A 14,899-nucleotide genomic window follows, 5' to 3' on the forward strand; every position below is an offset into this window, starting at 1 on the left:
CTCAGTCACCCAGGTTACACATGTTGCTGGTCTGAAAATGTTGTTTGGACATGTGCTTTTTTAAAAATCTAAAAAGTGGATTCATAATGTGTCAGACTGTAAAAGTACTTATCATTTGCCAAAAAAAAGAGTAGTAAGTGTGCTTTCAAATTGGCAAAGAAATTTTGTTTTCAGACTAATATGAAAACATGACTCTGTGTGCAAAGAGGAATTACAGGCAGAGATTTATTGCGTATTACTCTGGTAATTTTACAGTTGCATTAGATGTAAAGTGGGAGCTATTTTTTTGTGCAGAAGCAGACTCTTAGCACACAGCCAGCTGCTTATTCTGTGGAATCATGCACAGTATTCAAAACCCCATTTAAAAAACACTATGTTATACTAATAAATCTTACCTGTTTAGTTTAAAAAAAAGGTAAAAATAAAAAATATATTGTAGAATTTTTAAAATTTAACCATAGTCTTTAAAAAAGGATAGAAAATTAAAATAAAAATATGTATAAAACATTGCAAAAAAAAAAAAAAAAAAAAAAAAGGTAAATATAAGAATTAGCATTAAAAAAACCTTGCAAATTCACTGAAAAAACCATGGGTTTCACACACGTTATAGTTAGGAATTAGCATTTAAAAAACCTTAGAAATTCACTGAAAAAACCAAAGGTTTCACACTCGTTATAGTTAGCTGGACATTTCACTCGTAAAAAACCAATGAAATTCCCCCGTTATAGTTAGTTCAGCTAACTATAACTCGCGCGCCCGCAATGCACTACTGATGACGTCACATATTACATCACTCATGACATGGTCACTGACATCACTCATGACATCACTGATGACATCTCAAATGACATCACTGATGACATCACTGATAACATCATCCTTGTGATAGAGTGGCAGACCTCCTCTTCCCCTAATATAACCTTTGATACACACATTCAAAAATAGAGACTAAAATTTTCAAAACAATGGACATACCAATACCAGTTACAACAACCTCTTCAGTAATTCTAAGAACCACATACACATCCACTCATTCACCAACAGTCCTATACAGTCACTCATACATGTACTCACTCATCATATGTACTCATACACCTATACATCCTGTTACACAATGCCACTCATCCATAGAGTTACTCACACACATAGTCACTCATGCTAATAAAGAAACAAACATATATTTATTTGCATATACAGTTATACACACACCACCACACTTACTTCTACGGAAACTTACACATACTTAGTCTTATAAACAGTCACTTATAGAAACACATACTTATTCATACAGGAACTCTTTCAATCTCTCACTCTCACATATACTCACTTATATACACCAATAGTCACATATACTAGTTTAAAACATATGTAGTTACTCATAAAGACACTATTGAGACAGTCATTCACTCACTAACACACCCATACACACACTCATCCACCCATACATTCCTGCACACATGCTGTCTTCAACACATACAAAGAGTGAATCACTCATTCATGCACCTATGCACTACGTAATTCCCCCCACCGAACCATGCAGACACTCAGACTGATACTCAAAAAAACAACTAATAACCTATATAGACACCCATGAAGCTACTCACCAACCCATGCAGCCACTTATACACAAAGTGAGAGACTGACACAGATTTTTACATATTTAAACATTACTCAGTAAGCCATGTATTCACTATGATACACTTAATCAGTCAGTTACACAATAAATTTTTCTAAAATAAAGCATCCATTTAGACACTTATTTACCCATTTATTCTTCCATTGACCTTGAGATATACATATATAAAACATATTTAATTTTCAGAAAAACACACATTCACTGGATGATGTCATCAGTGATGTCATTGGAGATGTCATCAGTGATGTCATGAGTGATGTCAGTGACCATGTCATGAGTGATGTAATATGTGACGTCATCAGTAGTGCATTGCGGGCGCGCGAGTTATAGTTAGCTGAACTAACTATAACGGGGGAATTTCATTGGTTTTTTACGAGTGAAATGTCCAGCTAACTATAACGTGTGTGAAACCTTTGGTTTTTTCATTGAGTATATATATATATATATGTATATATTATCTGACTGATAATTGTTGAACTGTGGGGCAGTTCTTGGGCGCCATATTATTTAGCCATTTACATCAGTAGATATCATGTTGACCGATTTTTTCTTACGTTTATGCCATTATTTTGTGATTTTTTAGCACATGTGGGATGAAGTAGGTAATTTTGAAGGCAGAGACACGATCCCCGCAAATAATAACTGCTTGTAAATGAGAGCACCAATGCTGCATATTGTAGATTTTAACAATTTGTGTACATAACATGAGCATAAGCAGTACATATGGGATCTGGAGATACAGGCTGTTTTTTTCTGCAATTTAGATTACATGAATTGTATGTTATAGAATGGCTGACACTTTAGTCACTTATTTAAGTAACTATGCGTTGTAATCTGTCATCTGTTTTTTAACCTACAGGGCTGACCAATGAAATTAGAGAAGAATAAAAGGTTGGTTTCTTATCTAGTTTACTGACATTGACAAAGGCCAGGAGCCCGAAACACGTTTGTCAGTTTCTTTCTGTTGCTAAAATAAAGGATTATAAAATGCGCAGCCAGGGAGTGTGCAGCGTTCTTGTGTGGAAAATTGTGCTGTGTACGTGGACTGTCCTCGCGAGCCGTGGCACTCACTGCGCCAAGAGCAGCAGCTTTGGCAGAGAAAGTAAACAGATGTAATCCCGCTGCCTGCTCCACTGTCAAACCTCATTGGAGGGAATGAGTACTGCCTTCCAAAGTCGCGCACTTGATTATCCATGGAAGGCGATAATCATTGTGAAATTCTTCGGAACACTACCGAGTCATGGGAGACCAGACGGGGACAAGTCGAAGAACCCGAAACGGACGAGACAACAGCCCGATGAGTGTTCGCAATACACACATATCAAAGGCTTAAGAAGGTGGTAGCAGCGTTGGGGCTGAAGATAGACTGCACATTTGTTTCAATTGCAATTGCAAGCAACAGTGTGAGATTATGTTCAGCGTTCATGAACGGTTGGAGGTAGCAGACCAGTGTTTGGGAGCGTGGCACCCGACAACAGAGTGGATGGAGGGGCGCATGCAGGAAGAGGGTCAAGCAGCCTAAACGGATTGTATATAGGCCTAGAGAGAACCTATGAAAAAGAAATCAGAAAGTGGTGGGAGGCCACTTCTCTGCAACGCTATCTGGATGTGGGCAGAATTCCTAGGGGATTGAGGATCTATAAAATTCCCTCATAGGAAAACCCGGACCTGAATCTCCTTAGGGAATGGGCAGAGTTCACCATACAATCAGCTAAGTATATGGTAGAGATATTAATCAAGTACGCAAAAAGTGACATGTGCACACTATTGGAAGAAATTCCGAAATTAGAAGATATCACGCTGGATGCAGACAAAGAGCAAGCTGAACGGATGAGACAGAAAATGAGAATGCGCCAAGTGGCATATGAAAACGACATCAAACAACGTAAGAAAAGTAAATTTGCATGAGATCAGAGAGATTTCAAATCTGGTAGTCCTTACCTTTGCAAAGCAGTATGATGCACAGTGGAAAATATTACAGCAAACTAGAAATCTGAGAGTGGCTAACATTAGAGACACTTCAAATCGGAGGTGGTCACTGATCTTTAAGAGACGGACACAAACAGGGGGGCAGAAGGACAAAGGACAAGTGTGGGGAGGGGGGAATTTTCCCCAACAGTATCAACTCATCAAAGAGTCCTGGAGAAAATTTCCTCAAAGAACACGAACACTAGAACAAGTAGGCGGAAATTCAGACAAGACTCCAAACGAAGAAAATCAAACAGTGCAATTGCGTGTTACCAGGAGCAAGAAAGGGAGTTATCGCAAGTAATAATAATAATAATAATCATCATAATAATAATAATAATAATAATAATCCACATTTGTAAAGCGCCCAGAGTCACATGGTGTTGGGCTAATCTGCTGCCGACGCCAGGGATTGAACCGTGATCCCCAGATTCCGGAGTCAGTCGCCCTGGCCGTGGCGCCACACCTCTTCCTAACCAAAGTAATCTGACAATCATTCAGTGAGTGGTATCGGCCGCTGAATCCACTGTGTTGCACAAGGGTCTTACCTTCTGTCCCACCACAGGATGGGATTATACACAGACGTGCATTGATCTCTACCAATTCATTCGAAAGTTGAAATTAAGAAATAATCACATACAACACCCAAAATACAAGGAAGTGGAGGCAGTTAATATGGGGGTACCAACAGAGTTATTAAATGGGAGGGATTAAGAAACTTTGCAAATCTTGCATGAATTACGGGAATTACCCATGCCAACAGGAAGGCACAAAGATGATAAGGTGCTCCATCTTTTGGACCAGGCAGGCATCCAACAAAAAAGTGGGAAAAGGAAATTTAATGTAAAATCTAGATACATACCTAAGATCCCCTTTGATGCTACCGACTGCTTCATGCCGCAATTGTTAGAGAGTTGGATAATCTGAGGACAACAGCTAAACCTCAAACATCTAGAAATACAACCTTACAAAGAAACAATGGGAAGCAATCATATCCCTCCAGAAAGTTGCATCTCTGGTCATAAAGCCCTCTGACAAGGGCGGAAATGCCATAATACTTGATAAGGTAGAATATCACAAAGAAGCATTACGATTTCTAGGTAATGCCCAGAGTTATTCACAGATAAAGAGAGAGCAATGCAACACCAGCATTGAAGCCTTCTATGGGATGCTAGACAGTTAGGGTGACCGAGGTGTCTTGAACGAAGAAGAATATCAATTCCTCAAAGTAGATCATCTAGTCTTACCCTAATTTTACCATATGCGAAAAATTCACAAGGACCAAGAGCGGCCCCCGGGGCGTCCCATCATTTCTTCAAAAGGACGCTTATTGGAAAAAGCATCCATTTATGTGGCCTTGTATCTGTTCCCTCTGGTTAAGGACTTATGTTGATAAATCCAAGATACCACAGACTTCATTTGTACGATACAGAACATACAATGGGAGGACGATTGTATGCTTATCACATTTTGTATCACCAGTCTGTACACTTGTATAGTACATCAACAGGGATTATTTGCACTGGAGTTTTTCTTGAAAAGCAGATCACTGAAATATAAGGAATACAATGTCATGCGATTACAACTTGCCTCCTTCGGCCTTAATAACAACATTTTCCTATTTTCGGGACAGTTGTATCTGCAGACACAGGGAACCGCCATGGGCACGTGCTTCGATCACAGTTATGCAAACCTTTTTCGTGGGCTGGTGGGAGAAGCTTGTGACCTGGGCAGATCCCAGTGAGCAGTGGGTGGATAAGGTGGCTCTATAGGACAGGTACATTGACAACCTTTTTATTGTCTGGTGGGGCACTCAGGCAGAAGCGGAAATGTATATTTCTATTTTGAATAACAATGAGCTAAACCTGAGATTTACCAGTCACATCAGCAGATCGGAAGTACAGTTTCTTGATATACTGGTATTTGTTAAAAACAACAAACTATGTACCAAGTTGTAGAGAAAGCCCACAGCTGGCAATGCTATATTACATGCTCAGAGTCAGCACCCACGTGGTTTAGTTAACAGCATCCTTTAGGGGAACTATTGTGGGTAACGTGCAACTGCTCACTGCCCAATGATTATAGCAAGGCAGAGAGGGAGGCACTCAGCAGATTTAAAGAAAAGGGTTACTCCAAATATATATTGAGAGAAGCAGCCAATAAGGTTCAGAAAAATGATAGACAAGACCTCCTTATCTCAAGGCAAAAACAAAGAGGGGAGGGGAGTACCACCAGGCTGATACAGATTTTTTTGCTGAGTCCAGTCAGATTATGGGCTCATCCAGAAACATTTTAGTATCCTACAGGATGACACCACATTGGGATCTATATTACCAGACAGACCCGACATTACTCACAGAAAAAGTGTGTCCTTAAGAGATCTCCTGGTGCACAGCCACCACATAGACAAACCAGTGAAAGTGGCAAAGTTTTACAAAGTAGCTTAACTGCAATTCGATATTTGTGATATATTGCCTGGATGCTCCTGTGGGAAGAAATATATTGGCAACACAGTCGACCCTACCAAGAAATGGCTGTTGGCCATATTGAACCAAGATGTCACGTATCTGGTAGCAAGACACTTTGCCGAGGTACATAATAGTAGGAGAGACATGCTACGCTTCTTTTGTATTGATCAAATGGTCCATAAAGAGAGAGGAGGAGACAGATTAGATCCCTGAGGCAACTTGAATCCAGATACATTGTAGAGTTGAGGACTTGCACACCATGGGGCCTCAACAGCAAATAAGAGCTGCGGAGACATATAGGATGAAGAAAAAACATAAGTGGATCCCAGCATTTCCGTGCTAGAACAGGTAGGCACGCTTATTCACTAGCCTAGGGGACATCAAGGCGAAGGATCACATAAGGCTATATTGGTCAAAGCGCGATAAAGGCATTTTTTCCATAATAAGCACAGAGCACTTAGAGCACATTTCTTTTGGAGAACACTTATACACAAACATCTTTCTGTAGGGTTATTCGACAATTTAAGACGGTCGTTTAGGAATTTGCAATGAAGAGACCACAATATTTAAATAGAATATTTATTTTTTTACCGCATGTGCAAAGCAGAAGGCTGATTGAGGACGTATGTGATATTTAGTAGACATGTACCTCACAAATATAGCAATTGTCAAGTATTACAAAGAAAATGTATGTTAGAATTTTCAAGCTAAAAAATGTATTAATAATTAGCAATAGATGAGGTTAACTGTGGCGCAATACATGGTAGCCATATGATTTAGCCATTCATATCAGCAAATATCATTTTGACCGTTTTTTTCTTACGTTCATGTCATTATTTTGTGATTATTTGCACATGTGGGATTAAGTAGGCCCATTCATGGTGTAATTTTGAATGCATAGACCCGATTCCCGCAAATAATAGCTTCTTGTAAATGAGAGCACCAATGCTGCATATTGTAGATGTTAACAATTTGTGTACATAACATGAGCATAAGCAGTACATGTGGGATCTGGAGATGTAGGCTGTTGTTTTCTGCAATATAAATGGGATGAATTTTATGTTATAAAATGGCCTACACTTTAGTCACTTATTTAAGTACCTAGGGTTTGTACGTTAGAGAGGTACCACAGAGCTTGCAGCACTGGTTGTGCCACCCTGGAGGTCCCCCAAGTAAAACAAGTCCCCCAGTCCTCCACTACAGACTAGGAGAGTAGTTCTGCACTACTAGCCTGACTTTGTCATTTAATAGCAAAGCCAGCACTTCCCCTGTACATGTCTGTTAGTCACCCCTTTGGCAGGCCTAGCAAATACTAAAGGCAGGGTGCAACATATGACACATGCAGGTACTGTACGTGTCCTGACAGTAAACCATGCAAAACAACTGTTTTTACTGTGGAAAGACTTGGTTGGCCAAATGGCGAGAACAGGGTTACCCACTGACCCCTCAACTGTGCTATCTCCTGAACGGTGAGACCCAAGTGATCACTCCAATGTGCCAAACAATTCATTACATTCATTTAGGAAAGCTGCCACTTTGTTGCCTTTAAACGCCTGTGCCTTTCTGGGCACACATGCAGCCTGCTCCACAAGACACCCTTCTGCTGTCCTGGAGAGCTGTGATTCTCAGGAAGGAGAACAATGAGGGGTTGCAGACCAGTGAGTTATCACCTCCCTCCTGCAGGAAGCCACTTGGGTGTTAGCCCCAAAAGGTAGCCTTCAAAGGTAAAGCAGCCTTAGAAGGGCCAATGAGTAACATTAGGAGGGCAGCTATCCCATTGTTGAGGCAGACAGGCTGGCACAAGAAGCAGAAAGGAAAACCAGTTGCCAAACTGGTTTCACCAGGGGCCGGTAGCCCTGAGGTAGACACACCCTAGGTGTGGGCTTGGATGATCTGAACATTGAGAAAGGGGTCTCACCATCCTGAGAGTGGGCAGAATGGTGTATCCTGAGATAGCCAGATGCCACACTCCACATGAAGTGATCACCAGGTGGGAGGGAACCTGGCAGCCTATTGGCTACCGAGGCATCATGCCCTGAGGGCTTTTCCCGAGCATAAAGAGGGAACCCCTGGCACCCAAGCCTCTGATCTCCCCTGACTTGGAAAAGGAACGAAGAACGACTACCCTGCTTCATCAAGTGACCAGCAGACAAGGACTGCACCTGCTGGCTAGCAAAGAGAGGGACTTGGCCTGCTGTGTCCTGCTCAAGGGGAAGCTGTCTCTGGAGCACAGTCAAGCTAAGAGACTGTTGCATAAGTTACAACTTTGGTGTAACTGTACAAGTTGTGCTGGACCACCCATGGGTGACACGGGTGAGCTTGGTTCAATGCACCAGTGATGAATGTGAAAGACAAGTTATTGTAGCCCCACAAGACACTAATCAGTGTGCAATTGACATTTTTGGGGGTTACTAACAATCCCATTAAGGGATCCGGGGCACCGTGGAAACATCAAACAAGTTAAATGTATTTATTACTACTGGGGCATAGTCTCTCTCAGTACATCTCAAAAAACTACACAGAATAATATTAAAACAGCAATGAGACACTTTATAAATAATAAGAATACATTTAAAACTTCCAACATTCTTAAAAATGTCATTTTAAAGGTCATCTAGAACCTAACACCCTGAATGAATGAATGAATGAATGAATAGAAGTCTTGTAAAGCGCGAACTTTGCCCAAGGGCATCAAGGTGCTACGGCTAGGTCCAGAGGTGAGAGGAGAACAGTAGGGATCAAAACATTACAGAGTGAAAAGCCATGTTTTTAATGCAGTGCGAAACAAAAGGTAGGCGTCTTGCCCAGAGGTCGATAGGGGGAGAGAATATCAGAGCCTAGAGGCAACAACAGAGAAAGCTCTCCTCCCACCATCTAGCTCTTGTGAACCTGTCAGGCTCCTCCTTCCAGAGTCCTCGGGATTGCGCTGAAGCTCAAAAGGGTACCACCTCTCGACGGCCCCAAGTTTGGAATGTGAACACACACAGACTATTGAGGTAGTCAAGTGAGGGAAGGAAAGGGAAGGAACAGCAGGGAGGGAGATCTGAACAAGGAAAACAATGAAACACAAGATAAGTACAAGGTCGTATTCCTGTAACACCCCCCTTAAACGTCTGTTATACGTAGGTGCACCTAAACTCACATATATCCTACCTGTAAAGGAATAAAAGGTTAGCGTTGGATGCCAGAAGAGAGTAGGGTGAATGCACGGAGTCCACATAGGCTAGTAAACAAAGGAAGACACTTATGAGGATCACACTTAACAGAAACAACACACAGTTATACTGCTATATTGTTCTCGCTCTCTCTCGCTCACCTACCTAAGCCCTTCTGTGGTAGCTCCCGTAACTTGTGTGCCAAAACAGTGGAAACACCCTTGCTTCTGACTCTCTCCTGGGATAGGAAGCAAAGAACAACCAGTAGCAAATAAAGGAACAAAGTAGGCGCGGTTAATTTCAGTCTTAACATTGCCCCAAAAAACTGTAGATATCACCCAGCGTTACTCTCACTAGGCCTTTTCACTCATAAGTGCCAACATCAGTGGGGCCAAGGCTTGCTTCGGTTTTCCTATGAGTGTGCTGTTACATCATGCTTTAGTAATACAGAGCCATATGTACAAACCATTTTTTGAGGTTACAAATGGCCCAATTCACAGAATTGGGTCATTTGCGACTGCAAAAAAGGGTTTTAAAATGTACAAAAGCCAAATTGTGATTTGGTAACCTGTTATCGAATCACAATTTGGGTTTGCGAATTGGTATTTGAAAAGGGCACGTTTAGGCATCCCTTCGCAAAACTAATCTGCACTGGTATGTATGAACGTTTTGCAGCAAAAATACAATAGCAAAACATTCATTTTTTTACCGACAACTCAATGGTGGTGGTGACCATTCGCAAATGGGAAATGGTCCCCATGGGACCCCTTCCCCTTTGTGAATGTTTACAAATATTTTTAAGAGCATACAGTGGCCCCACGGACACCAGCCTACTCTTAAAAAAATTCCTTTAAGGAAAACGGACTGCCTTTAAAAAAAAAGATTGCTTTATCAAAAACTATTCACCGACATGTTGGTCTGCTGACTCTGATCCCTGTGATGGCTGCAATACCTCATGGGTCGCAAACTGCGACCTATCTCATTAATGTTCATGAGATAGGTTTATTGCGACCCCATTAGGAATCGCTTTTTCCAACTTCTAGCTTTATGTACAGTAGGACATGTGATTTCCTAATTGCGATTTGCAGAGAATCGCAGTCCCTACTTTCTGTACATATGGCCCCATATTTATTAAAAGTGAGTTTTTAAACATGAACTGGGAAACACTCCTGCCCTGATGGCAATGTTATTAGTGAACTAAGAGGCAAGTCAAAGATCATGTGTATCTTATATGTGGGCAACATTCTTATTATACAAGGAGCAAATGTTTTGTCTATTTAATTAAACAAGAGGTGTTTTTGTACAGAAGAAATGCTGAGCTCACATATTTGAAAGTGCTCTCAAATGTGATAATGAAGAAAAAAGGCAGCTCTATACAATAAAATATTTGCCTAGGAACACACAATTTGAGATCAGTTTATGCGTCAAATACATTACAATTAGGTTGAGTAGATTGTTCACGTTCCTAGAACTGCAGGTCTAGTAAAAACGTTGTGATTTTTCGAGTCCTGCACTGCCTCTTTTACTTACAACTACATACAGATTGAACAGTTCTTAACACAACTTGCAATACTTGCTGATATCTCTCTACATTCTAATGTCTACTTCTCAAAAGCTATATTTAGAAATCTACACCTCTACAAATAGCTTTTCAGTCAGTAAATCTTGTGTAGAATAAGTTTACCAACAGTAGTGCACTTACTAACCCTTCTCAACAAAGTTCACAAAATATGTTAAATAACTGAACTTTGAGATGTTTTTTCAACACCAGTCTCTTTCAGTTGCAAATTAAGTCACATCTGCTGAGCACAATTCAAAAAGACTTCCATCTCCTCCAAAGCACTAAGGACAATCTGAGCTATCTCTGGCTCTGCAGCCAATCGCATCACAACATTTCTTCAACCATATAATAAGAATGTTAATTAATGGTTGACCTTAGCCCTTTGTTTCTACTTCTTCCCATAATCTTGGGAGACTCTTGTGGGATTGTAAAACACCTCATGGTAGACCCAGCAATTTCCATGGGGGTCTCACAAGAGTCTCGTAGGATAGAATAAACCTCATGTAGCAAGCTTCACTCCCTGAAGCTTACATTCTACTCTCATGGGACTCTCACAAGATTGTGACATAATTGTAGGGAAATAGTAGTATATGGAAAGGACTAGCATCTCCAATGAGAACCCTCTCTTGCATAATGGGTGTGCATACTAGAATGTGAGGAGGGACTGCCCTCTACTTTCAAAAATCTCTCTCAGATGACAGGTATGCATAGTAGGGTGTGTGGAGGGACTGGCCTCTCCACTGACACCTCTCTCATGATTGACGGGTGTGCATAGTAGGCTGTGTGGATGGACTGCCCTCTCCTGTCAGAACTCTCTCTCCGATGACAGGTGTGCATAGTAGGATGTGTGGATGGACTGACCTCTCCTTTCAGACTTCTTGCACAGATGACAGGTGTATGTTGTAGTGTGAGGGGAGGTACTGCCCTCTTCTATCAGTTGTCTCTCTCAGATGACAGGTGTGCATAGTAGAATGTGTGGATGGACTGGCCTCTACTGTCAGACCTCTTTCTCAAATGACAGGTGTGCATAGTAGTGTTTGAAGAGGGACTGCCTTCTCCTGTCAGACCTCTCTCTCAGGTGACGTGGTGTGCATAGTAGTGTGTGTGGATGGACTGGCTTCCTTTGTCAGAACTCTCTCTCAGATGACAAGTGTGTGTAGTAGGGTATGTGGATGGACTGACCTCTCCTTTCAAACTTCTTTCTCAGATGACGAGTGTGTGTAGTAGGGTGTGTGGATGGACTGACCTCTCCTTTCAAACTTCCCTCTTAGATGATGGGTGTGTGTAGTAGGGTATGTGGATGGACTAGCCTCGTCTTTCAGTCAGACCTCTCTCTCAGATGACAGGTGTGCATAGAAGGGTGTGTGGATGGACTGGCTTCTCTTTTCAGACCTCTCTCTCTGATGATGTCAGGTTCCCCACAAGTTACCTGTTACAAGTGGAGAAATCTCGCAGAGACGGCAGGAGCTAACGCCCCCACTCCCACCCTATCCCACTCTGGATGTGCTACAAACTATGACAAGGATGGGAGCCGAGATGGTAGCCAAGAAGGTCGAGGTGGTGTTACGAGGAGCGGTGAACTTCCCTCTGTGTGGGTGGACAGGGGACCCCAACTCCGCGATCAATCCAGAAGGTCCGCTACCAGGCCGCTTAGTTTCTTGGCTTAGTAAGCGCTCCTGCGCTAGAGATCCAAAGAATAGATACTCCTCCGCCTTGCAGCACGTGCTGCGGCTGAAGAATATAAGCACGCCCGTGCTGTGGAAATAAGGAAAGATGTCGGCACAAATCCACACCACGAGACAACCAAGAGTTCCTGATCGTCTATGATGCGACTGGACTGGAACGTCGTACTCACTGATAGGTGCTCCTGCGCCGTGGGGTGGCAGCCTGGTGAGTGATGTCCGTATGTGCTTCAGCACGGTAAGTAAGTTTGAATGCGCTTCAGTGCGGCGAGCAAAGTTCCAAGGCTCTCCAGTGCGGTGAGCAAGTGCGAATGCGCTTCAGCGCGGGGAGCAGGGTTCCAATACGCTTCAGCACGGTGAGCGAGTGCGAATGCGCTTCAGCGCGGTGAGCAGGGTTTCAAAGGCACTTCAGCGCGGGGAGCAGGGTTCCAATGCGCTTCAGCGCGGTGAGCGAGTGCGAATGCGCTTCAGCGCAGTGAGCAGGGTTTCAAAGGCGCTTCAGCGCGGGGAGCAGGGTTCCAATGCGCTTCAGCGCGGTGAGCAAGTTCGAATGCGCTTCAGCGCGGGGAGCAGGGTTTCAAAGGTGCTTCAGCACGGGGAGCAGCGTTCCAATGCGCTTCAGCGCGGTGAGCAAGTTCGAATGCGCTTCAGCGCGGGGAGCAGGGTTTCAAAGGCACGTCAGCGCGGGGAGCAAGAGCGAATGCGCTTCAGCGCGGTGGGGAAGGCTTGGTAATGGCCGTGTGGAAGGGGAAACGGCAAAGTTCCTCCGAGCTCAGGACACAGCAGTAATCGGAGTCTCTGGAGGCGTTGGCGGCAGGTTCAATAATCCGAAGCGCCGGACGGGGGAAAAGCCACCGCTGATAAGCGGATTCCCCCGGAAGCGCTGGTGACGCCCTGGTGCCTTCGGAAATGACTAGACCGCAATGGACCAAGCCGGAAGTGAGGATATCGTCCAGCATGAATACACAAGCATCAGGCAAGCAGAGAAAACAGAAGGCAAGGGAGCCGGTGAAACCTGCCAGCACCCCCCACCAAGAAAAGACCCCCCGGCACAACAGGATCACACAGGGGCCCCAGGGCGAGGACTAAGTGGATTCCAGACATGGAAGGCGCGGACCAACCGGGGCGCATGTCGAACATGCGACAGGGGTTCCCAGGATCTCTCCCCCGGGCCATAACCCTTCCAATCCCCTAAGTAAAAGAGCCGTCCCCTGGTACGATGGGACCCCAGAATCACCCTGACCTCGCATTCAAGGTGGTCATCCTTCAGAACAGGGGCTGGAGGTGAGGACCCACCACACTCAGGGTGGACAGGGCGGAGAAGGGACACATGGAAGACGGGGTGCATCTTCATCTGAGGAGGCAGCAAGAGTCTCATGGCCACACGGTTGATCATCTTCCCAATCACATACGGACCGACGAAACGGGGCAACAGTTTCTTGGACCCGTGCACATTGAGATGGCGGATGGAGAGCCATACCCTATCTCCCTTCTTGTAGTTGGGCTCTGGTTGCCTGCCGACGTCTGCGTGCTGCTTGTAGTACTCCTTGGCCTTGGCTAGTTCAAATCGGGCCTGTTGCCAGAGGGTGCAGAGTTTGGCGTGGTATGCCTGGACCGTGGGTAAGGGACTGGCATGTGATGCTTCCCATGGTATGGTTTGAGGGTGTTTGCCCGGTAGGCAAAAGAAAGGTGACATGCCGATGGCAGAATGCTTGTTGTTGTTGTAGGAGAATTCTACTAACCAGAGTACTTCTCCCCATTCTTTGTCGGTAGCCAGAAGTAAACAACGTAGGTACTGTTCCATAGTATAGTTGGTCCTCTCGGCTTGGCCGTCAGTCTGCGGGTGATATGCAGACGACAAACGAACATCCACATTCATGACAGCGCACACCTCGTTCCAAAAGTGAGATACGAACTGCGCAACCCGGTCTGTTATCACCACTGATGGTATGCCATGTAACCGAACCACGTTCTACAGAAAAACAATCGCCAGTTCGGCTGCTGAAGGTAGCTTCTTCTTCAGGGGGACGAAATGAGCCATTTTAGTGAGGTGATCCACTATGGTAAGAATGGTCGTATATCCTAAGGTGGTGGCCGGTAGTTCCACTACGAAATCCATGGAGATGGTATGCCATGGATGAGGGGGAACAGGGATGGGATGTAGTAGACCCACTAACGGTCCAGTCGTGTTCTTGCCCTGGGCACACAAGGCACAGCGCGCGATATGGTTTTTGGTATCCTTTTCCGACGTTGGCCACCAAAAGTGTCTCTGTAGGAGGTACACAGTTTTATGGTAGCCCGGATGATTGGATAGGGGATGATCGTGACACATGGACAGGGCCTGTTGTTGGTGTTTTGCCAGGGGAAGAAAATACTTATCGTCCTTGTATAAGAACCCAGTCTGTGATGTAACACCTTTGTACTTAGTT

Source organism: Triturus cristatus, chromosome 10 (assembly GCF_964204655.1).
Source record: "Triturus cristatus chromosome 10, aTriCri1.1, whole genome shotgun sequence".
NCBI classification, from domain to species: domain Eukaryota; kingdom Metazoa; phylum Chordata; class Amphibia; order Caudata; family Salamandridae; genus Triturus; species Triturus cristatus.